Source organism: Lissotriton helveticus, chromosome 8, assembly GCF_964261635.1.
Source record: "Lissotriton helveticus chromosome 8, aLisHel1.1, whole genome shotgun sequence".
Taxonomy (NCBI): Eukaryota; Metazoa; Chordata; class Amphibia; order Caudata; family Salamandridae; genus Lissotriton; species Lissotriton helveticus.
This window is the reverse complement of record NC_136069.1, coordinates 40173077-40199686: the sequence shown is the minus strand read 5'-3', so window position 1 is coordinate 40199686 and position 26610 is coordinate 40173077. Positions and strand designations below refer to the sequence as shown.

At 47.9% G+C, this 26610-nt stretch overlaps 1 long non-coding RNA gene across 1 annotated transcript in view; it reads left to right on the top strand.

Annotated features, from left to right (window-relative positions):
• LOC144771451 (uncharacterized) overlaps nt 1–26610 on the top strand; it is a 219546-nt gene that overhangs the window by 181439 nt on the left and 11497 nt on the right. The gene's annotated exons all lie outside the window — the stretch shown is intronic.

Below are 26610 nucleotides of genomic sequence, written 5' to 3'. Positions count from 1 at the left end.
GAGTTCCGAACCAGCGAAACTAAACGTCCGACCAGACGGAACTACCCTGACTGGCTAACACGACGGACACAAGTCGAGAGGGTGCTGTAACAGTGAGAACTTCAGTGAAGTGCGCATTAGAATGTTACAGCGCGCCTCCCCAAGCCCCAAAATGTTATGGCAGACTAGAATGCTGACTAGCGTGTGAGCTGGCGGCCATATTTGAAATCCAGCGCCACCAGCAACTCAGCCAACTGAGATCCCTAGAGTATTTTGTTCTCTGTTTGAATAAATAGGAGGCTTAAATGGTTGCTAGGTTAGAGTAACAAGGGGGAAACCTCTTGTGAACCCTGACAGAATACATAATTTACACTGATGGTTCTGCTCAACCAGCCGTTGGAAGTAAACAGTAATACAGTTCAGCTTGTGCGATTGTAAACGGACATATGAGGGACGGTAAGTTTCGTCCTAGCAATACGCAGACACAGTCTCTTAGAGATTGCACAGCATATCTGGCAGTACTGAAAGCCCTGATACTGGCACTAAAAAATACGGATCGAGAATTCCTCACACCAATTGTGTGCGATTCATTTTATTGTGTCAAGTTTTACAATGAATATCTTCACTACTGTGGCCAGAATGGGTTTAAATATTCAAAAGGTTGCACAATAAAGCATACATTTTTTTGGGAACAAATAGCAGAGATGAAGAAAGGCTTACCACGAGCTCACGTGATTCATACGCTGAATAATCAATGTATTCAGCTCCAGGACACCTCATGGTAACAGAGCGCTATAGAAGTCTTATTAACATAACATAACACATTAGTATGCATGTTGAAAGGAATTCATTGGCTGGTGAAGCAGCCAAGGCAACATTGCGAACTGCTGCCATTGCTGCAATCACTCGCTCTAGCACAAGGGTAGATGGACAGATAATGGTTGCTGTCATCGCTTCGCATAAAAACAGCACAGCCTTGCCAAAAGGTTTTCCACTTAAGTACTCCCACAAGTTAGATGCACAAAATATTCTGTATGCTCAAATTCCAGGGATGGGAGATAGAGTGCTACCAAACATGGATCTCAGATTAGGTTTAATACTCGCTGCACACAAGGGTCTGGGTTCTGCTCATGCAAGTATAACTGTGACAGTTTCGTTATTGAAGCAACGTTATTGGTGGCCAGGTCTTACAAAACAGACCAAGGGCTTCGTCCTCAACTGCAAAATTTGTCGGCAGATGAAGGGTTGCACCGTAGCATGTCCACGACAGATACCTTTACTTATATCAGACAGACCTCTTGCATGTGTCTATTTGGACCATTGCGGCCCCCTACCATCTGATGGGGCTTACAAGTACATCTTGGTAGCAGAGGAGTCATGCTGTAGATTCCTGTGGATTTGGCCTCAGCGCGTGGCTGACGCCCAAACTGTTATAAAGGATTTCCGAGTTTTCATAGGGACATACGCAATTGGCACATTTGACTGTGGCCCTGCGTTTAGCTCTAGGGCTTACAAAGAAGCCATGGGAAGTTTGGGTGTAGCATTGTGGTACTCTTCTCTGTATCATCCCGAGGGAAATTCAATTGTGGAGAGGAAAAACCGGGCCTTAAAGTAATTCTTAACAGCAAGGGTATTAGGTTCGGGTGGCAGTTGGGTCAATCACCTATATGGGGTCCAGAGGGTACTTAATAACATGCCAAGAAGTTCCCTAGAAGGCTGTACTCCATACAAGGTCCTGTTTGGGATGAGAATGTGGGTACCCCACCTCGTTTGTGGCAGCACAGTGGCAGATAAAAAAGCATTTGACATCAATGATCATTTTACAGGAACTCAATGAATTCCGGGCACTACAAAGCAACAACCAAGTAAAACGCACCGCCACTTGGGAAGTAAAAGCAGTTTTGGCAAGACCTGCCCGGGTCCCAAAGATCAAAGACCTGGTCAGGGAAAAGTTTGTAGACAAGAAAGAATTTAGGCCAACTTACAGAGCGCCTGTACCTGTCCTGGCTGTCGAAGAAACAAGAACAGTACTTCTTCTGCCTCTTACCTGCAAGAAAGAAAAGAGATTTGTCTCCATTGATCTGATCAAACCACACTATGTGGCCGATGCTCATTAGCAGGCCATATGGGCTCTTGGGTGGTTGTTTATCGCCTCTTACTACCATGCAGGAAGCTCAGACAGAAAGACTAATAACCTGTGAAGGTTCTACTATATGAGGCAGTGGAGTTACTAACAATGGAATGGAACTCATGCCTATTGAAATGAACAGCAACAAAATACAAATGAAACACAGATCTCAATTCTGCCTAGTACCGATATCTATGTGAATATGTCCCGCGACGAGTCAGTTGCCAGTTCGACAAAACCTGCTGAGCTACCAAAGATAGAGCGAACAGTGCCTGGCTACTTCATTGCTTTTGATACCTTCTTAGTGGATCCGAGAGAGCTTAATTCGCCTCTAGCCTCTGATTCCCGCAAAAAAAAAAAATTTAATATCTACCTTTGGCTGAAAAGGCCTTACTTTGTTTCTCCCAGACTACAGCTCTGGTTTCCAATGTGTCTACTTTTCATACTCCTTTAGATAGGTGTAGTGACTGTCTTTTTCCTGTTCCTAAATGGACACTATCTCCCAGAATGCTCCGCAGTACCACATGTGAACTTGGTCCTGAAACCACATACATCATCTCATTGTGAACTAAGGGACCTGTCCTTTGTGAACATTACAGCTGTTCCCATTCCTGAAGGAATAGTTTGGGACAGGGTTTGATGTGATGCATTTGGTCCCACTGAACTTTTGAAAATACTACATGTATTTAAACTTTCTTTGAATGATATCATCACCTCTAGTACATTCTCTGATGATTGGGACTTTGAAACTGTGATTAGTATGGTTTCTGATTTCTGAGCGCCAGGATACCCGTAGGGTGACAGTTGCGCTATATAAAAGCTCAATACAATACAATTTAGAACAATTTGCTGCATTCTCTAAAAATGAATGGTATGATGATACATCTGATTTTGATACCATGTGTTTTTACCAGCATTATGATCATCATTTTGTGCACAAAGCTAGTATCCCACGCAAAGTTTTTACTTACTATCAATGGTAACATTGCCCAGCACCACCGCAAGATAGCTCACAAACATTTGCATATTTTTCTGGGTTTAAATCATCAGACCCAACCTCATATTATTATATTGTTGCACCTACACCTGCAAAGAAAAATATGCTCACAAACAGGAAACAGATATACTCTGCTTCCTTTATTACCCAGCTGTCTTTACAGGGTTTCGACTTCTGGAGGCACACCATAGACCCAACATCGGTCTGGGGGGACTAAAGACTGGCAAGTTCAGGGAACTGAGGCATTATTTAAAGCTTGTCTCATACCACAGCAAATTATCTTCCTGAACAATACAGTGCAACAAACTTCCTGTGATGGACTAGCCAAGATTAAGGATTTGAACACACCTCTGATTCCCTCGTTTACACACTTTGAGCGATGGCAAAACTATACACGGTACAAAAGGAGGTGATGATGGACAGAGCATCTGAACCAATAAAACACTCACACCCAGTCAAAAGATCTGGGTTTAATCCATCACCGTTCTTTAGCCCACTCTGCCACCCCAGTTCAGACATGTCCATATGCAAATCAGTCTGACCCTGTGCCTCATGGGAACTGTCCAGCCCGAACTGCCAAGCCATGCCTTCCCTGGACCGGAAACAAGCTTCCTAGGACCGGTTTCTGGCATTCCAGCCGTCTTCAGCCAGGCTTGCTTGAATCCAGTGGCAAAGTGAGCAAAGGACTCACGTCTGAGCATACTCTGCCAAACTTATGGCGAACAAAGCGGTACAAAAGGGGGTGGTGATGGACGGAGCATCTGAACCAAACAAACACTCTGGGGAACTGGGGTGGCAGAGTGTGCTAAAGAACGGTGATGGATTAAACCCAGATCTTTTGACTGGGTGTGAGTGTTTGATTTGTTCAGATGCTCCCTCCATCACCACCCCCTTTTGTACGGCAAAACTATACACAACATAGTGAGGATACGCTAGATGACATTATACATGAGGGTTCATACATTTCTTCAGACCCCAATTGGAAGGGATTGTTGGTTTGGCCTATCAACACAAATAGGTGTCAGTCAAGGTTCAAGGGTACCACTGAAGGGTTTCATACCCATAGGCCCGACCTAAGCTATGTACAACGAGAACACCCGGGTATGGTAACATCCTACAGTGTTGGGAAGTTATGTATAGAGTGTCTGAGAACCTTAACACTGTCCCAGGTGAAACAACACTTGTCCTTACTTTTAGATGACGTGGATCTAAGGTATTTTTTGATAGGTTCCCGGAAAATACGCCGTAAACGCTTCTTATATGTTATTTACAACGAAGTATGAAAAATCTCTCAACAGGAAGCTGTGGAGAGATTGCGTTAAATTGATAGAGTTCACCTGAGAGATATGACCCCTTACCAGCCACCACCTGGGTATTTCTCCTATGCCACTGCCAGCAATCTCCACCTCTGACCTCTGGAAGCTCTGAGACCCCGGTTCCTGTTAGAGGCAAGGAGGCTTTAATTGCAGCTGACCTCTGTCCGATTAGCTGCATCACTATGTGACCCTTGACCTTGGTGCGAGCAGGAGGATGAGGTGGAAGCTTCCCAGCAACACTGTGACCGGTGCTCTCTATGGAACTTTGACGATGCTACCTGGGAGGAAACCTAACTGTATGTACTTACCACAGTGCACAAGCAACCTTGACCGATGCCCGGTGGAGCTGTCCTATGTTGCTATAGAGGAGTTTGGCTTTGGTTCATCCCTTGGCCGTCACCTACCCAGCCGGTCATCGGACATTGTTTTCCTCACCTCCACGTTGTGTTTCCTACCTGCTTCCCTTACCCCTGTTCACCATCCCCCAAACCTTTCCCTCCGCAAAAGACATGTGTAAGAACTAATAACTCACATTATTGTGTAATCTCATGTTTTCTCCTATATCTATACTTGGCTATGTAACTATGTAACCTGTGACTCGCTATGTAGCTATGTAACCTGTAACTCACTGATACTCATGTAAAGTGCTCTGATACCTCCGCGTCTAGCCAGCGCTATATAAAACTTTGCAAATAAACCTTGAAAAATCTTCGGCAGTGGTCGACACGACATGACCACACTAACATCCACAATTTATTATTTGGGCAACATTGTGTCTTCTGCAATAGATATAATGGAACAGGATCTGTCCTTTCTTCAACATGGGCAATCACAGTTACGATCAACTCTGTTATCAAGCTGGGCGCTACAGTCTTTGCTTTCTGGTCCTGTGCCCATGCGATATATCAACAATGCTTCTCTGTTCTCTGCTTATAATGTAACAGAAAGACAGACAACAATGGCATAAAGAGTTGAGAAGTATACAATGTTGCACATTGAAAAATTGGACCAATTACATTTCACTGTGGCGGAGTCTCCTTCCACAGAATGGTTAATTCATGGCCATATAACATTGACAGTGACAACATTCCATTTTCAATATTGTCTACAGTACCACCAAATAGGCAGATATGAAGCGTTGGGTTGGGAATACATCCATGAATCTTGGGAATTACCGTACAGATTTAGATGCAGGAATGGGGACACTGAAGTATTTCTCAGCGGTACAGACTGCGAGAATTCATTAAGTGGGTCTCTAATTTGTCAGGATGTTATGCTTCATGGAGCTTGCAATGCTTCGGTTGCACACCTATCTTGTCACTTGAAAGTGTTCCCAGCTACCGTGATTCTTCTTGGTGTTCAAACTACTCTCAGATGGGAGTTATTTGATTTTGAATGATCAAGGTTGTTGTGGGATGCTGCAGGGCATCTCATATTTGGTGACTGTAAGTTCCAGGGTTACTTGTTGCATGCAAGTATTGTTTCCACCGACTCACACAGTCAGGGAGGTGCCGCTATGTCCTTCATTGAATGTTTCCCTTATATGGTTTGGTTGTCTGAGCAGAAGGAGCTGACCTTAACCTCAGCTCCAGAGACTTTTGATCTCCAGGCTGCAAGGTCTTCAGCTGAGATATAGACACGAGTCCGAAATAACTTCCCGCTCCATTTCGGGGAAATGGTACATCATATCTTTAACATGTCTGATACGCGTGGGATAGTACACCTATTTAAGAACATAGGTTGTGGGCTACTAAATACCTTTCAGACAATTTGCTGAGTTATTCCATCCTTTATACACTCTGTTTTGGAAAGCGCTTCTGCTTTGGGAAGGGCTTCTGCTGGTCCTACAACTTGTAGTGGGTATCCTGATTTTAGTTTTCCTGCTACACAATGGATGTCCCAAATTCCAAGGAGATGGAAAAAACACTCTTGGAGTGATGTTGCTGTGAATGCATGGTACTCCATCTGAGCACACCTCAGCTTCAGGAGCTCAGAGAGCATTGGTTGCTATCATTCAGATTAGTCTGGGTTGACTGCGTCTTGCCTGTTCTCCGCTGCTTATTCTGTGGACATGAATGCGTGTTGGACATCTGTCTAACACTTCCATCGGTTGCGCCTCCGGATTTGGATGTACTACTGGACCCATTAAAGGCCCATGTAGTGCAGTGTCCTCAGCGTATTCCAATCCTGATGTTGGCTTTCTTAGAGCCACCACTAGATGCTTCAGCTCCTGTCAGAATGGACACCCGCTCTGTTTCAGGCTTACAGACATCAAGTGCTTCCTCAGCAATGGCTGTGGGAACCGGAGAAGATCACCTTTGCTCTATTGACCTGACCCAAGAGGTGTTACAGGGACCGTTGCCTGTGAAGGCATGCAGCAGTGATGTTGTGTCTCCCAACACACGACACATAAACATTTGACTCTCCATTCGTGGTATCAGAACCAAGTTCACATGTTGTACTGTGGAGCATTCTGGGAGTTAATGTCCATTCAGAAGTAGAAAAAAGACAATCACTACACATATCCAGAGGACTAGGAACAGTGGACCAATTGCAATCCAGAGCTGTAGCCAGGGAGAAACAAAGTAAGTCTTTTTCAGCCAAAGGTAGATGTTATATACTTTTTCTTTGCGGAAAACCGAAGCTGGCAGTGACTCAGGTTCACTCGGATCCAGGGAGAAGGTATACAAATCAATGAAGTAGTCAGGCGCTGTTCGATCTATCTTTGGTAGCTCAGAAGGTTTTCTTGAATTAGCAGATGACTAATTTTGAGGCATATTCACATAGATGTCGGTATTAGGCCGAATTGAGATCTGTGTTTCATTTGTGTTTCATTTGAGCTTTGTTGTTGTTCGATTTCAATAGGCACGAGTTCCAGTCCATTGTTGGCAACTCCATTACTTCGTACAGTAGAATCTTCAAATGTTATTACTCTTTCTGTCTGAACTTCTGGTATGTCAGGGACAGGAGTTTGACTGATACCGAGGAGCCCAGATGGCTTACTATTCAGTATCGGCCACATAATGTGGTTTGATCAGATCAATGGAGACAAATCTCTTTTCTTTTTTGATGGCAAGAGGCTGAAGAAGTACTGTTCTTGTTCCTTTGACAGCCTGGACATGTACAGGCATTCTGTATGATGGCCCGAATTCTTTTTTGTCCACAATCTTTTCTTTGACCAGGTCCCCAATCTTTGGGACCCAGGCAGGTCTTACCAGTACAGCTTTAACTTCCCCTGTGGCGGTGCGTTTTACTTGGACGTTTCTTTGTAATGCCCAGAATTCATTGAGTTCCTGTAAAACAGCCAAATGATTATTGATGTCAAATTCTTTTTTATCTGCCACTGTGCTGCCACAATCGAGGACGGGTACCCACATTCTCGTCCCAAACAGGACCTCGTATGGAATATAGCCTCCCAGGGAGCTTCTTGGCATGTTATTGAGTACCCTCTGGACCAGATATAGGTGTTTGACCCAACTGGCACAGAGCCTAGTACCCTTTTTCCTTTCCACTATCGAATTTCCTTCGGGATGATACAGAGAGAAGTACTGCAATGCTACACCAAACTTCCCATGGCTTCCTTGTAAGCGAATGAGCTAAACGCGGGGCCACGATCAGAATGTAATGTGCAAATTGTTTATGTCCCTATGAAGATTCGCAAATCCTTCAAAACAGTTCAGGCGTCAGCCAACCGTGGAGGCCGAACCCACAGCAATCTAGAGCATGAATCCACTGCCACCAAGATGTACTTGTAAGTCCTGTCAGGTTGTATGGGGCCACAGTGGTCCAAATAAACACATGCAAGAGGTCTGCCTGAAATCAGTAGTGGTGTTTGTGGTGGGCGTGCTACGGTGAAACCCTTCATCTGCTGACAGATGTCGCAGTAAAGGACAAATGATTTTGTCTGTTTGGTAAGACCTGGCCACCAGTAACGTTGTATCAGCAATGAAACTGTTGCGGTGATACCCGCGTGCAATGAGCTAAGACCCTTGTGTGCAGTTAGTGTTAGACCTAACCTGCAATCCATGCTTGGTATTGCTCTATCCTCCACTCCTGGAATTTGAGCCTATGGTATATTTTGTACATTTAACTTGTAGGAGTACTTGAGTGGAAAACCTTTTGGCAAGGCTGTGCTGTTTTTGTGTGAAGCAATGACAGGTACCATTATCTGTCCATCTACTCTTGTGTGAGAACGAGTGATTGCAGCTATGGCACCAATTCACACTGTCACCTTGTCGGCTTTCTCAGCCAATGAATATCCTTCAACATGCACGCCAACACGTTGATGGCTCAGCGTATGAATCATGCGAGCCCGCTGCATGCCTTTTTCAGCTCTACCACTTGTTCGCAAAGCAATTTGTGCTTTATTGTGCAACCTTTTGAATCTTTAAATCCATTCTGGCCCCAATAGTATAGATACTCATTGTATGACTGGACACAATTAAATGAATCGCACACAATAAGTGTGGGGAATACTCGATCCGTATTTTTTAGTGCCAGTACTAGGGCTTTTAGTTCTGCCAGCTGCAGCTCTTAGAGACTGCGTCTGTGTATTACTACTATGGAACATGCCGTCCTGCATACGACCCTTTACATTCGCACATGCTGCACTGTTTTGTTGTTTACTTCCTATGGCTGGCTGAGCTGAACCGTCAGGGTAAATGTTGTATTAATACTAATCTAGAGGTATTATTTCATTCAGGAGAGGATATTCATGTTCGTACTGCAGAAATGCTTGAGCTTTTAATGTAGAATCAAACTTGTAGTCTACATCTGTTGCAGTGAGAGAATTAGCCCATTGTATCCATCGCGGATGTAGTGCCTTAGAGTTAAGAAGGCTTGCTTTTGAAAAAGAGTCTAAGGTCGGTATCAGAGTTACTTCAATCTCCTCGGAGCCAAGGGGGAAGAAAAAGGAAAGGACACCCCCCACTCACAACATTATAAACAACATAGGGCCTCACCTAAAAGACACGTATTACCAGCATAAATGACAAATCCAGGGTTTTCAATATTTGTCTCAATTCCATCGAGTGTATACAATTCAACTACTCTTATTTGTACAGTGTATCACTAAAAATACACTAACTGCTACAATCCAGACTCCCCACCTTTCATCCAATGAAAAAATGTGAGAGGAGAGAGAGATTACCTCATGGTAGGACCACCAACGGGGTTACTGACTAACAATCGCCAGTTTACCCACTTCTCATCATCGGTACCTCTCTCTCTAAAGTGAAAGAAGTAAAGAAAAAAGGAAAAAACAGTACTTGTTCTCCTTTTCGAGAACCACAAAGAAACGTGGTGACACAAGTGATAGTAAGACAAAAATAACCGTGCTTACTATTGTGTATATGTGCCCAATGAACCCCTGTGAGAAAAAATAAACATACATATAATTCTCACCATTAAAAATTAGTAAGGCTTGCTGGCCAACCAACTTTTATACCAAGCTGCAAGCCCTCCAAATTAAAAAACTGGTTCCCATCAAACCATGTTTAATTCTATACTGCCAACATGTTTCGTTGCTGTATTTTCTCGCAACTTCATAAAGGGCTAATGGGGCTTGACCTTCTCAATCTTTCACTTCATATTTGCATCAAAACCTGTGATGGTAGACAACAACACACAAAATAGAGCTGGTCGCAAAAACTCCACATGCCTTCTACACGGACATCGTGAATATTAAAATCGTCGTGGCACACAGTTTATTTGGAACATTATTACTGTTCTTTACCTGGAGGTTGCGAATTTACAGCATACCTACAACACTCCTCATTGGGACCAACGTGTCGATCGATCACGTGTCCCTTAGAAGACCATCCACAATCTGGCATTCTGTAATAGTACAAAAAAACAGTTTACACAGAAGGACATCAATGTTCCATTACTTGTATATCATTTTGTCCAAACCATGCGCTCACGATATGTACTTATAACGCAATCCTGTAGTGCGCTATTCTTTATCTTGTTCTCATGCTAATTCACATGTTCTCTAATTCTCAACCATCTGATTGGCATCTAAGATAAAGCAGGACTGCCTGTATGAAGCTTGCACCAACATTATACGTGTCTATCCAATAGCGCAATCTACTCGCGCCAACATTAAAAATCCCACTTTCGCCACCAATTCCTTCCAAACCTCACATAAACTGACACCTTATTGCCCGATATAATCCGTCTTACCAGTGCTGAGCCCCATCGGCGTGTAAGGATCTCCAGCATCGAGCTCCCACCGCCGTGTGTTTTTATTCTTGCTGTGGCCCCGCCCTGACATTGCGTCTTCACTCCAACGTGACGCGGGCTGAATACAACCATGGTGGCCATTTTGTAAGAGGAACAAGGCTATTCCGTCCTACCAAGCCATCTTTCATATTGCAGGTGATGTATGTATAGCAAACCTATTGCCTCATAAAAGAAACCTCATTAGTAAGGCACTCAAAAATGTAAAGTCCGTCATCTATTCTCTCATATTTTTATAATAAATTGTATTGTGTTCGACCACAAAATCAAATATCACAATTTAAGCAAAAAAGAGAGAGCGGGGCTACAGTCTCCCGCAATCGCTCATTTGCACTAGTATATCCCGATAACCTGCAGGAGTACTTATTAGTATCTATGCCCCACTCTACTGATGTACCTGTGGCAGCCATCTTGGATAGGGAAAAGCACTGCATAAAGTTTTATTGTTCAAAAACCACCTAATGCATGCCACACTCACCAACCCTGAATCGACAGATGACAGATACATATAATGATGTGTACCAATATCACGCTATTGCATATCAAAACAATCTTCCATTAATTCCAGAGGAGGCCGACTAGACCTCTGGTTTCTATCCATATGCAGAAGTGACAAGCACTGAAGCCAGTCAATAAAAGCCATACCGGTCACCCTAACCTCCGTTCTTGGACCACTCATACATGGGGCCATCATTCCATCATATCTACATCAAATAGTACTGCCCATACGTTACCCACATCACGGGTGCTGATATCCTTTGCATAAGGGGGAATGGTATAAACCAGCCAGAATGTGTCACCGCCTGATGTTATTCACATGAACTGGGCATCCTCTCTAGTGACAACTAAATTCAATATTTTGTCATGGTTCCCATCCCACACAGAGGGTGTACTTATGTATCTAACAAGATCAGTATTTACTGATCTTATTCCATTCAATGGAGTCGTTCAGACCCTCCCGGTCTGCTCATTCTGAAAAAATCCATCTGGCCTCTTTCCTTGCCAATATGTTCTCGATATTGTGTGTTTCTCCAAATTCCCTCTCTAAGACCGTCCACCTTAAATCCTTTGGCTCATGTCCTTTTTCGCTAAAATGTTGTACCAAGCGTGTAGACAACTTTTTAACTTTAATTGTGCTAAGATGTTCCTGTATTCGCACCTTCCCCTTGCGCGATGTCAAACCAATATAGTGTAACCCACAGCCGCTGATCAATCTGTAAATCACATGAGATGTGTTACAATTACTAAATTTGGTAAGAAACCATGTCCTGCCATCATATAGAGTTAACTGCTTGGTTGTTTGAGTGAGGTTACACACAGAACAGCCCCCACACAGGTAATATCCGGCTGGGAGAGAGCTGACATGTGGTGCTATAGAGATGCGAGTATGAACCAACTTATCTTTAAGATTGGGGGCTCTTTTAAACGCAAAACGGGGAGGTGGCATCTTGTTCGTAGCAGTATCAAGAATGGACCAGTGTTTCCTCACAATCTGTCTCACCTTAGTAGAAAGGGGGTCAAATGTTGTAACAACTGGTATACATTCTTGCCTCTCCTTGATATTCCTTTCCAAGAGGGCTTCTCGTGGGGTATTCAAAGCTCGCTTACAAGCTTGCTTGATTATTTTCATGGGATATTTCCTCACCGTGAGTTTATTCACCAACTCCTCCGACTGTTCCATTAAGGGCCCAGTAGCAGAGCAGGTGCACCAATAGCGCAAAAACTGGCCCACAGGGAGATTTTCCCTGAGAGCTCTGGGATGGAACGAACAATAATGGAGAAGGGAGTTCCTGTCTTATGGTGTACATTTGTGGCCAACCTCTGATCCACCACCGTGATGTCCACGTCAAGGTACACGGCAGATGTATTACTAATGGACCACGTGAACTGGACGCAATCATCAGCCTGATTCAACCACGTCAAAAAGCTCTGGAGGTGGTCCTCTGTACCTGTCCAGATACAGAGTAAATCATCTATATACCTCCGCCACAAGGAGATGTTCTCTTTAAAGGTATTTCCAGGGTGGTATATTCTTGTTCGTACTGCAGAAATGCTTGAGCTTTTAATGTAGAATCAAATTTGTAGTCTACATCTATTGCAGTGAGAGAATTAGCCCATTGTATCCATCGTGGATGTAGTGCCTTAGAGTTAAGAAGGCTTGCTTTTGTAACAGACTCTAAGGTTGGTGTCAGAGTTACGACAATTATTTGCTTCCCCTGAGCCAGTGCTCTTTCTCTCACTACAGCAGTATTTTTTCAGTTGATGCAAAACGTATTTCACAGTTTGTGTACGCGAAAGGTACAGTTTCGCCTTCATTGAAGGTGAGGTAAGTGTACCTGCGTTGACCCATGATTACACGGATCACAACATTTTTGATGTTTACATGGATGTGTAAATGCTTGGAAGCTCTCATGTCAGCTTATAGGGAACAAAGTATGTCTGTGTGTTCCTGTGTCCAATGTTGAACTGAGGAATCAGGTTTGATTAAATCGTAGAATGGTTTTACTCTTTCTGGATAATCCAAAATGTATGTGCTGCAATAATTTAGGAATCCTAAAATGGATTGTAAGTTTTTCAGAGTCTTTGGAGGTTGGAGCAGCACACATTTGTTCGAAAAAGTTAGCCACAAGGCTTTTCCCTTCAAACAGGAGTTCATATTAAAAAAATAGGACATTTAGGTCGGTTATTTTTGCTTTTTTAAAGTTACATTTGTAGCCCTCAGAGGCAACTACTAAAAGTATGTTGTTCACTGTGGTCAAATGATCTAAAAACTCATCATCCATAAGATAGATATGATCTACATAGGACAAAGCCTCCTCATCTAAATTTTGAATCAACTATGTTACTCTTGCTGAGAACAGCCTGGGCTGTTCGTATACCCTTGGGGCAGTCAATAGAATTTCCTCTGAGAGCCTAGGGCTGAAAATGCTGTCAAATATCTGCTCTCAGGCGCTATATTTTGGCAAAAGAATCCATCTTTGATATCTGATGTTGTTTTCCGCACAATGTTATTCATTTATAAAGCGCTGTATTGTACTACAAATGTCTTTGTGCATGTGTTCATATGCCTGTAGTCCAAAACTGGACAATACTAATTATCAGGTTTCATTACGGGAAACAAAGGATTATTCATGAAAGAGGTGCAATTCTCTATTACACATTTGTATTCAAGTTGATCTCCTGACTTGTTTTTTCACGCCATGCTTTATTGGGTACTGTCTATGTGGAGTTGTAGATTTTACTGGGATTACACGTGAGGTGACTCAGCATCCCACCCTGCGTGATTGCAGTATAATGCAGGAGCTAGTGCTTCCGCCCACTTCTGCGCGTATGAATGTTTCAGTGATTCTGGAACTAGTTCAGAGAAAGCAGGTGAAATTACTGTTTCTCCTTTTGGGCAATGCATTACAAACTCGATGGCCAATCTTTTTGTGCTAGAAGAATGTTGTATCCAAAGCACAGGTTTTCCCAAAAGAGACCTTTAACTTTCCTGGGTATGTCCCCATCCATATGGAGTGTTATTTCATATAACTGATGTATCAGGTGTGTCCACCGTGATATGTTAATTCAACACCGCTGTGACAAGAAATGTCATCAGGTTCTGGTGAGCTATTGTTACTTCTGCTGTGCTGTCTAGCATCGTCAGAGCCCATTCCCCATTCAGAAGTTGAGTCCTCAGTAGCTTGGGCATTTTTTATTTTAAGTCCGGCTACTTTCTTCTTCTTAAATTGAGGTTTTGATGTTGGTTTATAAAAAATGTATTTTAAATATTAAAGTCTGAACTGGGGGGCGTGGTTTGAGCATGTGGCGAGATGACCGCTCTCTAGAGAGGCTCTGCCCAGATGAGCCTTAATCCGCCCACCATCCACCTTTTACGCTGCACCCCAGTACTAAAAAACAAGTGCACCTCACCCCTGGAGGATCCTGCCCCGAGCGGGAGCCACTTTTCAATCAATCAATCAATCAGTGACACTTATAAAGCGCGCTACATACCCGTAGGGTCTCAAGGCGCTGGGGAGGGGGGGTGCCGCTACTGCTCGAACAGCCAGGTCTTCAGCTTCTTCCTGAAGGAGAGGTGGTCCTGGGTCAGGCGCAGGTCGAACGGGAGGGAGTTCCAGGTCTTGGCGGCCAGGCAGGAGAAGGACCTTCCTCCTGTAGTCGCTCTTCGGATGCGGGGGACGGCGGCGAGGGCGTGGTTGGCTGATCGGAGGTGGCGTTTGGGAGCGTAGAAGTTGACTCGGCTGTTGAGGTAGCTCGGGCCTTGGTCGTGTAGGGCTTTGTGTGCGTGGGTGAGGAGGCGGAAGGTGATTCTCTTGTTGATGGGGAGCCAGTGAAGGTCTCTCAGATGACCGGAGATGTGGCTGGATCGTGGGATGTCGAGGATGAGTCTGGCCGAGGCGTTTTGGATCCGCTGGAGTCTCTTCTGGAGCGTGGCGGTGGTCCCGGCGTAGAGGGCGTTGCCGTAGTCCAGTCGGCTGGTGACGAGGGCCTGGGTGACGGTCTTCCTGGTCTCTGTGGGGATCCACCAGAAGATCTTCCGTAGCATGCGTAGGATGTTGAAGCACGCCGAGGAGACGCTGTTGACTTGCCTGGTCATGGAGAGGGAGGAGTCCAGGACGAAGCCCAGGTTTCGTGCATGGTCTGTCGGTTTGGGTGCGGTGCCCAGGGCGGGAGGCCACCAGGAGTCGTCCCAGGCGGAGGGTGAAGAGCCCAGGATGAGGACCTCCGTCTTGTCCGAGTTCAGTTTCAGGCGGCTGGTCGTCATCCACTCGGCTACCTCTTTCATCCCTTCGTGCAGGTTGGCTCTGGCGGCGGCGGGGTTGTTGGTCAGGGAGAGGATCAGCTGGGTGTCGTCGGCGTAGGAGATGATGCTGAGGTGGTGTTTGCGTACGATGGCCGCGAGGGGGCTCATGTAGACGTTGAAGAGGGTGGGGCTCAGCGATGATCCTTGGGGGACGCCGCAGATGACTTCGGAGGCCTCTGATTTGTACGGTGGTAGGCGGACTCGCTGTGTTCTTCCGTCGAGGAAGGAGATGATCCATTCCAGCGCCTTGTCCTGAATTCCGATGTTGCTGAGGCGCCGTATTAGGGTGCGGTGGCAGACCGTGTCGAATGCCGCGGAGAGGTCTAGGAGGATGAGGGCCGCTGTTTCTCCATTGTCCATCAGGGCTCGGATGTCATCGGTGGCGGCGATGAGGGCGGTCTCGGTGCTGTGGTTGGCTCTGAAGCCGGACTGTGAGGGGTCGAGGGATCCGTTCGTCTCGAGGAAGGCGGCCATCTGCTTGTTGACGGTCTTCTCGATGACTTTGGCTGGAAACGGGAGAAGCGAGATGGGGCGGTAGTTCTTGAGGTCGGCGGGGTCTGCTGTTGGTTTCTTGAGTAGAGCGCTGAGTTCGGCGTGTTTCCAGCTTTCGGGGAAGATGGCGGTGTCGAAGGATGTGTTGATGATGTCTCGCAGGTGGGGTGCGATGACAGCGTCGGCCTTGTTGAAGACGTGGTGAGGGCAGGGGTCGGTTGGTGATCCGGAGTGGATGGAGTTCATCGTGCGGATGGTGTCTTCTGTGCTGATCGGGGTCCAGGCGTGGAGGGTGGTGGTGGGGGGGGTGGCTGGTCGGTCGTGGTGTGCGTTGGTTGGTTGTTGAAACTGCTGTGTATGTCCGTGATCTTGTTGTGGAAGTATGAGGCGAGGGAGTTGCAGAGGTCTTGCGATGGGGTGATGTCGTTGTTTCCTGCGCTGGGGTTGGAGAGCTCTTTCACGATGTTGAAGAGTTCCTTGCTGTTGTGTGCGTTGTTGTCCAACCGGTCCTTGAATGCTGTTTTCTTGGCGGCTCGGATCAGCTGGTGGTGTTTCCGGGTGGCCAGTTTGTAGGAGGTCCTGTTGTCCGGTGTCGGGTCCCTTTTCCAGGCTTTCTCGAGGGCTCGGCAGTCCTTCTTGGAGCTCTTGAGTTCGTTGGTGAACCATGGGGCCTTCTTGCTGCCGGGTCTGCTGGGCGGGGTCCTCAGCGGGGCGAGTTCGTCCGAGCAGTTGCTGATCCACTTCGTGAGGTTATCGGCGGCCTGGCTGGGGTTTGCTGAGCTGGCAGGAGGGTGTTGGCTCAGGGAGGTGACGAGCTGGTCTGCTGTGATCTTGTTCCAGCTTCTGCGGGCGGCCTGTTGCTGGTGGTGGTGGGTCGTCGTTCTCTTGAAGGTGAAGTGGACGCAGCTGTGGTCCGTCCATTGAAGCTCTGTGGCGTGGCTGAAGTCGATGTCTGTGCTGGATGTGAAGACGGCGTCGAGTGTGTGTCCGGCGAGGTGGGTGGGGGTGGACACCAGTTGCTTGAGTCCCAGGTTGGCGAGGTTGTCGAGCAGGGTGCTGGTGTTGTGGTCGTTGTTGTTCTCCAGGTGGAAGTTCAGGTCCCCCAGGAGGATGTAGTCAGCGGAGGGGAGGGCATGCGGGCTGACGAAGTCGGCGATGTCCTCGCTGAATTGCGTGCGTGGTCCAGGGGGACGGTAGATCAGGGTGCCTCTGAGGGTGGTGTTCGGGTTGGTGTGGATCTGGAAATGCAGGTGTTCGGCGCTGGTCAGGGTGTTGTCGGTGCTGGTCGTGAGACGGATGGTGTTCCTGTGGATGATGGCGATGCCTCCTCCCATCTGGTTGGCGTTTCGGTCCCTCCGGACGATCTTGTAGCCCTCCGGGATAGCGATGGCGATGTCGGGGGCTGAAGAGGCGTTCATCCAGGTCTCTGTGAGGAAGGCGACGTCAGGGGCTGTGGCGTCTAGGAGGTTCCAGAGTTCGATGGCGTGTCTGTGGACGGAGCGGGTGTTGATCAGGATGCACTTGAGGTGGGTGCTGCTGGAGTTCGACTTGGCGGGTGCTGGTGCGAGGCAGGTCCGGGTGCAGGAGAACTTGCAGGTGTGGCAGCTGAAAGGTCCGTGGGTGTGTCGTGGTGTGGCTTGATGGCATTCTGGGAGTCGGCCGGAGTTGAGAGCGATGAGGGTGGCGGCGGAGTACGTCAGGCGGGTCGGTCGGGGTCTTCGGGGGCCAGGGGTCCTGGCGCTGGTCGCGATCCGGTCACGGACGGGCGCAGACGGGCTTACCTTTGGCGCGCCTTCGGCGCACAATCGGCGCGCCCGCTGCGCGTGACCGCTGCGCGTGACCGCTGCGCGTTCGCACGGTCGCCATTTAAGGCGAAGTGCGCGGGTGGGCGGGGCAGCTGGGAGGCGGGAGCGGAGGAAAAGGGGCATGGTCAGCGGTGGTGGCGGGAAGCGGGGAGCGGGGAGGGAAGGCGGGCAGACAGGAAGGAGAGCGCGAAAAACGGGCAAACGTGACTAGAACAAGAGGCACAGGTGCAAGAACAGGACGCTAATACAGGAAGTGAACAGGCATAAAATGATATACAAGAGCAGGACAGACGGCAGCGGCGTTAGCCGGCCACGAGGCAGGGAAAAATACAAGCACAATAGTTGGACAAAACAAGCAAAACAGACGGCAGCGGCGTCAGCCGGCCACGAGGCAGGGAAAAATACAAGCACAATAGTTAGACAAAACAAGCAAAACAGACGGCAGCGGCGTCAGCCGGCCACGAGGCAGGGAAAAATACAAGCACAATAGTTAGACAAAACAAGCAAAACAGACGGCAGCGGCGTCAGCCGGCCACGAGGCAGGCAGCGAGGCAGAGGGCAAAGCGGAGTGGCACACGCAGCAGCTGGCGGCCGTGCGGCGCGGGGGTGTCCCACAAGTGGGTCACACTCACCTGCGTCGCACGGTCGCCATTTAAGGCCAAGTGCGCGGGTGGGCGGGGCAGCTGGGAGGCGGGAGCGGAGGAAAAGGGGCGTGGTCAGCGGTGGTGGCGGGAAGCGGGGAGCGGGGAGGGAAGGCGGGCAGACAGGAAGGAGAGCGCGAAAAACGGGCAAACGTGACTAGAACAAGAGGCACAGGTGCAAGAACAGGACGCTAATACAGGAAGTGAACAGGCATAAAATGATATACAAGAGCAGGACAGACGGCAGCGGCGTTAGCCGGCCACGAGGCAGGGAAAAATACAAGCACAATAGTTGGACAAAACAAGCAAAACAGACGGCAGCGGCGTCAGCCGGCCACGAGGCAGGGAAAAATACAAGCACAATAGTTAGACAAAACAAGCAAAACAGACGGCAGCGGCGTCAGCCGGCCACGAGGCAGGGAAAAATACAAGCACAATAGTTAGACAAAACAAGCAAAACAGACGGCAGCGGCGTCAGCCGGCCACGAGGCAGGCAGCGAGGCAGAGGGCAAAGCGGAGTGGCACACGCAGCAGCTGGCGGCCGTGTGGCGCGGGGGTGTCCCACAACTTTTGGCTCCTGACTCTGCCAATGTGACTGCTGACGAGTGGCGACTGGCTTCTACGCCTCTCTACAAAATGGCGGACCCCGCGCGGTCCTGAGGTCCGAGCGCCTCGTCTGCACTGGGAGTTCCTGCGCCTGGAGTGAACATTCTTAATTCCCGTGGGGCCAGCCCTTGCCTCGCTGTACGCTTGGAGCCTGCTGACGACCTGCCGCATGTGCTGCTCCATTGGGACATGAGCCCGGTCCCAGCTGCTGGAGGAGATAACGGCGTGGTGCCCCTGCGGACTCTGGGCCAGCAGATCCTAATTCGCCTGTCCTGGGCATTGCAGAGGAGCTGTGCACACATCGGTGTGTACGGCGCCCGCTGTGGTGAGTGGGAGGTGGCCTGACCCCTGCCGGTGTCTGCGGATCCAGCACGGGTGGGGGGAGCTCGGGCCGCGGCCTGCGAACTGTGCGGAGCGCTGGTGCGCAAAGGTGTTTGCGTGATGCAAGGAGGCTGAACTGCACGGCAACCAGTGGCACCGCCTGAGGGACAGCGTGGCTGCGAGCAGCGTTTAAGTTACTTACTGGTACTGCTATGAATCTGTGGCTGTGGTTCCTGGTGCACAGCAGCAGCTTGCCTCCTTGGGTCTGTGGGGGGAGTACTGGATGCTGTAGAGAGCTTGCTAAGGGTCGAGACTTCCCCCCATCCATTGCCTTAGCTGGGGATCTACCTATGCTGCGCTGTTCCTCTCTGTGTGTGTGTCTCACTGGTTAGAGGCGGCAGACCCTGAAGCAGAGGTCAGACCCGGGACCAGGGTTCAATTCCCGACGCGGCAGGGTCTTGAGCCCAAATATCCACGGACTCGATAATTCTCGTTTCGGTGCCTATTCGAGTCACAGGTTCACACTCTGCAGCTCTGGGCATTAGCTTGCTTAATCTCCACTACGGCCCCCCCGCGGCGGGATGCCTGGCTTTTACCTTGGGGATGCCCAGTACGGGTATCTCACAGGGAAAAACCAGGACGGGTTCCCAAGGCAAGCGCCGAGGTGCCTACGGGTAATCGAGCGCTATCTAAGAACGCTTAATAATAATAATAATAATAATAATAATAATCTCCAGCCCCTGAGGTGTGGGTCGCAGCATTAGTGTTCTCCTTAGTGGACAGCTCATCACCTGAGGGGCCCCAGTATTGAGCTCCACCGTGACCTTGTGTGGTTGTGGTGCACCCCCTTTGTTGCAGTGTTTTAATCTAATTTATTGTGGACTTGAGGACTCATTTGCAGGAGGCCTGCATATGCCTGGGCCCTCGCACTGCATGGATCATCCTAGTTGTGCACATCGGGCCTGTGGTCCTACTTCGACTCTGCTGCTATCATGGGGAGGACTGAAAAAACTCAACCACGCATCACTTTTGAGGGGCGCAAATCCTCTAAACCCTTTCAAAGGGCTGCATCGGACTCTGAGGCTGACGTTCCGGCTGCAGGCCCTCCTAACCTTGAGACAACACTGCTGGCTCTACAACACAGCCTCCAGTCCATAGAAGGGACGATGGCAGCTGTTAAATACCGATTGGCTCATATGTCGGCCTAGCTCGAGAAGTAAAATACTCGTGTGGGAGAGGTGGAACAGGGAGTGTATGCAACAGAAGATGGGTTGAGTGAAGTTACCAGGAAAACGCTGAATATGGAGAAGGTTCTATCTCTTATTCAGGCTAAGAATGAGGATTTGGAGGCCCGGTCCAGGCGAAATAACATTAGAATTATGGGCCTTCCTGAATCCATGAATGTTGGTAAGATGTAGCTGTTCGTGGAAAACCTGATCAAAGATTTTTTTGGTGCTGCACAGCTCTCCCCATGTTCTCTGTCGAGCTGGCACACCGCTCCCTTGCTGCGTGGCCTGTCCCAGGTGCTCCGCCTCGCCCAATTAAAGCACATGTTGAATTACAGAGACCGTGATGTTATTCTACGAATGGCCCGCGACAAGGGTAATATTGTGAATCAGGGCAACTCTCTTTCATTCTTTCCCGATTTTACAGTCGCTGTTAAGGCAGCAAGGAGGGAGTTTGGTGCTGTTAAAAAGTTCTTACACTCCGAGGGGGTTCCCTACGCTAAGCTATACCCTGCCTGCCTGCGGATTGGTCAAAAGTTTTCACAAACGATAAGCTGCCCTAGAACATGGCAAACATTTAAGCGGGTGCGACGCAAGTCTCTGGTGCCATCGAATAACGAGGAATAGTGAGGGTCTGATTGCCTGTGTCCTGTGCCAATGTTCTGTAGTCTGGCTTCATATATTGCTGCAATGATGTTTCTAACAGTCACCTTTGTTTTGCAGGTTGTCTTATTTTGATCACACTGCCTCAATATGTTTCTCTCCCACATGGGGCTGGAGGTCACATTCCTATAGTGTGAATGGTACAGCTCTCTGGTTTGCTAAACCACCTCCTACTAGTTAGGAGGCTTGAAGCGCTCTGATGCCCCCCACATGGTAGTACCCCATTTGTATCTGTTTGTTTGTTCTGGGTGGTTGGATTGGGATGGCTTTGGCGAGTTGGGGATGCTGAAGTGGGTGGGGGGTTGGGTGGAAGGGTTGGGGCGGAGTTGATCGGCACTTGTTTTTTTATGATGTCGATGCATTTCCCTCTGTATCCATGTGTGTGGGCACATGTATCTGACTCCTTCAGCTAGAGTACCTGTTATAACAGTAAGACTTAATGAGCGGTAATGTGAAGTTCCTGACATGGAATGTCCGTGGCCTTAACACTCCGAAAAAGATTAGATCTGTATTTGCCTACCTGGATAGGATGAACATGCAGATAGCTTTTTTGCAAGAGACGCATCTTACTAAACACTCTGAGAAGTCTGTGGGTACACGTTGGGCCGGGGTGCGAGTGTCGTCCTCCTACCTATTCACATGGGGTGTTGATTCTGGTTAAACGTGGGGTTCCCTTCACCGTTATAAGGGCCGAAACTGATGAACATGGGCGATTGGCACTGGTGCATGGCCAGCTGGGTGGAATGAGTGTTCTCCTGTTAAATGTATACGGCCCAAATATTGATGGCCCAGCCTTCTTTGAGGAGATTTCAATTTGTGCTTGGATCCGGTGTTGGATCGTATGGGTCATGGACCTGCACGGCCGAAAAATTGCCGCTGAGGCCCTGTTGGGACTGCTGGAAACAGGTGGGATGCATAACGTGTGGCGCCTGCGACACCCTGGAGTACGTGAGAGTATGTTTGTCTCCTTTGTACATGGGATGTGCACACGCCTGGTTATGTGGCTTGCCACCCAGGTGGCTTGCACGTGGGTAGTTAGGATTAACCATTTGGCTCGCACTCTGTCGGATCACTCCCCAGTGCTTTTGGAACTCCAGGTGCCTGCGTGTGAGATGCCTCCGTTTGCATGGAGATTGCAACCCACTTCATTGACAGACTCTGTCTTTAGGCATACTATTGGGGAGGAGGCTATCCAAACCTATTTTCGTGAGAATGAAGGCTCAGTAGACAGTGTTGGCATCTTGTAGGAGGTGTTTAAAGTGACTATCAGGGGGGCATATATGGGAGCTCAGGCTGGAGTGCTGCGGGATCTCTGGCGCAGAATTCATAAATTGGCAGTGGAAATAGCTACCTTAGAGCTGGTATATGCGACAGACCCATCTCCTGCGACGCTATCCCCAATATGAAAGCTAGCGACTGAACACAATGATACCGTGTATCAAGAAATGGCTCATAGGTTTAGGCGATGCACGGCACGGTATTATGGGGCGGGGAAAGGCCTAGCTGCTCGCTGGCGCAGAAGCTGGCTTGCAGTCAAGAATACATTACCGAGATGTTAGATGGGGATGGAGCGGCCCACTACACTACACCCGAGATTAGCAAGGCTATCCTTAATTTTTATTCTAAATTGTATGAATGCAGGTCCCGAGTTCCTGAGGAGGACATGCATTCATACCTTGATGATGTTGCCCTCGGCTGGCTATCTTTGAACCATAGAGGATATCCTATACAGCCATTTGACGTAGAGGATGTCAAATTAGCAATTATGTCCCTCCCTACATGTAAGACTGCGGGACTAGATGGGCTTCCCAGCTAATTTTTTTAAGCTTACATAGATGACCTGTCCCGAGGCTTCTAGACGTTTACGCATAGGCCTATGATGCTGGACATCTCCCCCCCCTCTGAGGAAGCCCTTCTGGTTATGCTTTTAAAACCTGATAAGGTTGCTAAACGCTGATATTATTATCGGCCGCTGTCCATTATTAATATCAATGCTAAGATCCTTGCAAAGATGATCGCTATCCGGCTGCAGTCGCTGGTGCCCCTCCTAGTTCTCCCTGACTGTTGGGGTTTGTCCCTGCTCGGTCTACCACTCACAATTTGTGCACGATTTTCGCTACTCTGCATTATTTTGACCCCGACTTTCAAGCAGTGGCAGTGCTGCTAGATGCAGCGAAAGCATTCGATTCCCTTCAGTGGGAGTATATGTTCACCGTCTTGACTAGAATGGGCCTTCCTCAGTTTTTTCTCAATGGATTAGGGTCTTATATACTGAGCCCGTTGCTGGAGTGCGAGTCAATGGCTTCCCAATTGGCAGAAACACACGACAGGGCTTTCCCTGTCACCAATGCTTTTCGTACTTGCATTGGAGCCCCTGGCTTGCAAATTGAGCCAGTTGCATGCGTCAGACGCGTTGCGTTTCAGACAGTGACCCCTTGTTGTCTCGTTATACGCAGGCAACATGTTACTTTATGTGCGCGAGACAGAGACTTACCTGCCTGAATTACTCCTTGAGTACGTACAATTTGAGGGTTACTCTCGGTTAGGGATTAACTGGGCCAAATCTACGGTGTTCCTGCTTACTGCTGGCATGCGCAAAGTTGAGCTGGACTTCCTTCTGACTTGGACCCGTGAACCGGTGAAATATTTAGGGATCTGGCTGCATATGGACTCCGACCAGGTAATTTCCATGAACTATGGGTGGGTTGTATCACTGATCACAGATAAGGCTGAGTGGTGGGCTAGGCTACCGCTGTCACTTGCTGATCGTATTAGCATTAAAAAAAATCTATATTGCCAAAATTGTTATACCTGTTCATGAATATTCCTATTCGGCTGAATACTACTCTATTTAACACATTGCAATCGGCCCTTTTGTCCTTGGTATGGGGGGGGGGGCAAGAAGTCCCGATGTAGCTGGAATGTTCTGGTACAGCAGTTCGACCGGGGCGGATTTGAGGCTCCAGATATGCGCTTATATTATCTTTGCACGCAGGCGCAGATTGCCCATTATTGGTTCTTTCCGCAGCGTTTTTTGCCACACACAGCAATTGAGGCCGACGCGGTACTTCTGATGTTGCTGATGGCTGCAACCCTGTCTGGGGGAGTGGCGGCCCTCGGAAGGAATTAACCCGGTGCATTGTACTGCCTGGGCCTGGCGTACACTGGCCAAGAGGGCACAGGTAGGTTACCTGTATACCCTGAAACTCCCAGTTGCTGCGCATCTGGGCATTTCGGCAGCTCAGGAGCGCCCCACTCTGCGGGCTTTGGAAGCTGCGGGTGTCACGCGCATGGGGGACCTATATGAACATGGTCAGTTCTGCTCACTCCAGAATGTTGCTGGGATTTACTTTCGTGAGAGTGTGGCAGGCAGTCAGGGCCGTGTACCCTAATTATCCCCATGAACCACAAACGTTGCAAGCACTACAGGTAGTGCTGGCTGGGATAGAACGCAAAGGCCTGATCACCAGGCTATATGATGCGTCACAGCGGAAAAGGGAACCGGGGGACCACCCTTCATATCTTAAATGGAACATTACATTGGGGTTTGAGTTACCGCTAGATCACTGGAAGTTTTGCTGCGAGCTGACTGGGCGCCTCACGGCAAACTATAATTTGCGTATTATTCATTTAAAAATTTTGCACCAGTTATATTATACGCCAGCGCAGTTACACAGGTTAGGCTTGCGAGATACAGCTAATTGTACATGGTGCGAGCAGGCAGACGCAGATTTTTTACACCTTGCCTGGCAGTGCGTGGGTATAGCTGCATTTTGGACTAAGGTTGCGAGTGTGCTTTCAGATGTGGTGCTGGAGTGCGTGCGGTGTGAGCCGGAGGTGTGCTTGTTGGGTAGCATGAAGTATCTCAAGCCCTGCAACAAACGACTGGTTGCGGTCTCGACCCTGCTGGCTAAGCGTGCTGTGGCACAATGCTGGGGCGCAAAATCCATGCCCACTGTTAAGAAATGGAACAGAGATTTAATATATTGCATGGAACAACTGGAGGCGTATGCTGAGGAGTTGCCGGAGGCCTCACGACCCAAACATTTTTGGGCTCCACTTACTGTATGTTTATTGAGCCATCCCGCTGAGTGATTTTTTAATTTTATTAATACTTCTCTACAGGATTTCTTCCCTTATGTGTCTGGCCAGGACCTATTAGTTTCAGAATTAAATTTTTCTGACCTGTCATATGTGCCCATATGCCTTATTGGACTCGACAATTATATGTTTTCACACTGTTCAAGTGCCTGGTGGGGTAGGGAGGGGGATGTTTTTTTGTTGTTGTATTCTTTGCAATCTTTATGTAACATGGTAAAATTGGCTGGCATTGATACTTGTGTGGGTTGTTGTACTGCACCCCTGTCTTGGGGCTTTGTGTATACATGTCAATAAACACTTAAAAAAATATGTAAAAGAAAGTCTGAACTGCGTTGTGTGTATCTTGACTTTGTTCATTCTTCAGATCTGTTTTCTGACCGTGCTTGCCTCTCTGAGTTTTTCGACGAACCCTGGAAGGAATGAGAGGAGCGTGTATCAGTATCCTGATACCTGTCAGGTTTTTTATTATTATAACCATTTCTGATGTTATACCTCCTTTAGGAGGGCTCCTGCTGAGGAGACCCACACCTTGACTGTGATCTATTCTCTCTATTTTATTGTATTTTATTATCCCATTTCTTTTTTGAAGAATCGGGTGCTTGCTTGATGTTATCCTTTTCAGGACTACCAGGTAGTTGTGGTTTCATAACTCTGGCTCCTAAATTATCTCTACCTTATTTGGCGTTTGTATATTCGCAAATATTTTGTAATTCTTGCTCCTGTTGTGCGGGAGTGCATCCCCTCAGACGTTGGCGTATAGCCACAACTGCTGCCTCCCCTTTTATGTTTCCTAACATAATTGTAGATACCTGGGAAAAAATGCCTCATAATTTCATCTATAAGTTCAGGGCTGGTTCTGCTCCATACTCATTCTGTATTTGTCTTAATACTTCTGGTATCACTACTAATGAAGGGATACCATGAGTTCTGGTATAGATGGCAGCAAAAACTGGACCCCAAATGGTACAGTGCTCTATCAGGGAAGCTATTTCCATTGGCAAGCAAATTGTTAATATTCTTAGTTTTTCTTTTAGGCCTGTGTGTGGAAACACTGCCTCTAACTGTGCTATTTGCTATCCAGAATGGCATTTGCTCATGTTTCTGGAGCATTCTTCCCATTACTGCGTTCAGTGTTTGTGGTGCAATTTTAATTGCATTTCCTTGTAGTTGACATTGCAGGGGTAATTTTAGGTGGTTGAAGTGTGAGTGATCTCTTAACGAATTATGTCGGATTTTTGTAAAGTGTTATTATTTCTTTGTGAAGTGGACGTGAGTCAGCGATTGGCAATGT